Below are 1,642 nucleotides of genomic sequence, written 5' to 3' on the forward strand. Positions count from 1 at the left end.
GACCGGATCAGAACTTCACTAACCTGATCTGGACCGGATCAGAACCTCACTAATCTGATCTGGACCGAATCAGAACCTCACTAGCCTGACCTGGACCGGATCAGAACTTCACTAACCTGATCTGGACCGGATCAGAACCTCACTGACCTCCATCTGCTCTCCCCTCAGGTTTGTGGACATGACTTCAGACCAGAACCAGTTTGGACCGGATCCACTCTCCCTCTGGCATCATGTCAGACTCTGATCCAGCTGCTGTAGAGGCTCCAGGTCCGATCGGTCCCCCTGCCGGTCCTGCCCGCCCTCCTCTGGCAGCGAAGGCCCTGTCCGAGTCCTACGGCCGGCTCCGGTTCCGGGACACGTCCCTGCTGGTCTGGCAGCAGCAGCAGCTGGACCTGCAGACGGCTCCGCCCCCCACCTACCTGACCCGCAGCCAGTCGGCCTGGTACAGCAGCTTTGGAAACCAGGCGGTTCTGATCCGGGACAGGAGGGGCCTGCAGGGCTCTGAGGGCCAGTCCAAGATCTGCAGCATCATGTAGACCAAGGACCTGATCAGAACTCTGAGACCCAAACTTTGTTTTGAGCAAATTAATCACAATAAACCCTTTAATTTTTAAAGTCTGTTTTTCTGACTAAAACCTTCTTCCTGAGCTCAGGTGTTTTACCTGAGAGGATTAAAGTCTGGTTCTGATCCAACAGCAGGACTACAGAGACCAGAATGCACTGCAGCAGCTTCAGGCCTGATCAGCCAATCAGCACGCATCGTTCTCTCCCAGTCTGTGTAAAGACAATTTAGTGGCTGCACATCATTTACAGCCCTGGTCGAAAAGTGGCTAGCCGGGTGGGCGTGGCTTACGAGTTCCACCTGTGACCCAAAAATAATAAAACACAGGTTGTTTTACTTCCTCATTCATGTTGTCAGCTGTTAAATGACATCATAAACTTAAGATGTTTCTGATTAGTTGTCGCTGATGTAAAAGGAAGCTCCTCCCTCCCCGTTTCAGCCGGGGCGCCGTCCAGCTGACGGAAAAAGAGCGAAGAAATTAGTTAATCATCAAAAAATGTGTAAAACAGACCCAGATAATTTTAAAAGTTTAGCGCGGCCTGTTGGGAGTCCACCCCATTTGTCTGTTAGCAAAATAACCTTTAAGCCACTGGACAGATCTGAGTGAATAAACAACTGATCCAGGTGGAGGAGGCGTGGCCTGGCCATGAGAAACAGGAAGTGAATGCGAGTCGAGAACCTTTCCTCAGTTTATGTGTTTATTTATGAAAACAAATGAACTCAGAAAATAAGGATCCCGTTTCAGTAATTACATCGAATAATCCACTTGTTGGTTTTTCGTCCTCTGGTCTCTATCGAGCGGAGCTCCGTCTACACCTCAGACAGCTACTTTACAGCTACTATACAGTGCTCAAACATACAGAAAGAACGTACGGCCGGAGTGCATGCAGATACATAAAATCACTTTTTTCCTTTTTCTTATTAAAATACAAAAATTAACTATAAGCATCAAAGCTCGACCATCAACTAAAAACAAACAGGAGGGGGTGGGGGGAGGGGGCATCGATCTGATTGGTTCATGATCCGTCAGGAAAGTGTCCCAATAATAATAATAATAATAATAATAATAATAATAATAAT

Source organism: Austrofundulus limnaeus, unplaced genomic scaffold (genome assembly GCF_001266775.1).
Source record: "Austrofundulus limnaeus strain Quisiro unplaced genomic scaffold, Austrofundulus_limnaeus-1.0 Scaffold627, whole genome shotgun sequence".
Taxonomy (NCBI): Eukaryota; Metazoa; Chordata; class Actinopteri; order Cyprinodontiformes; family Rivulidae; genus Austrofundulus; species Austrofundulus limnaeus.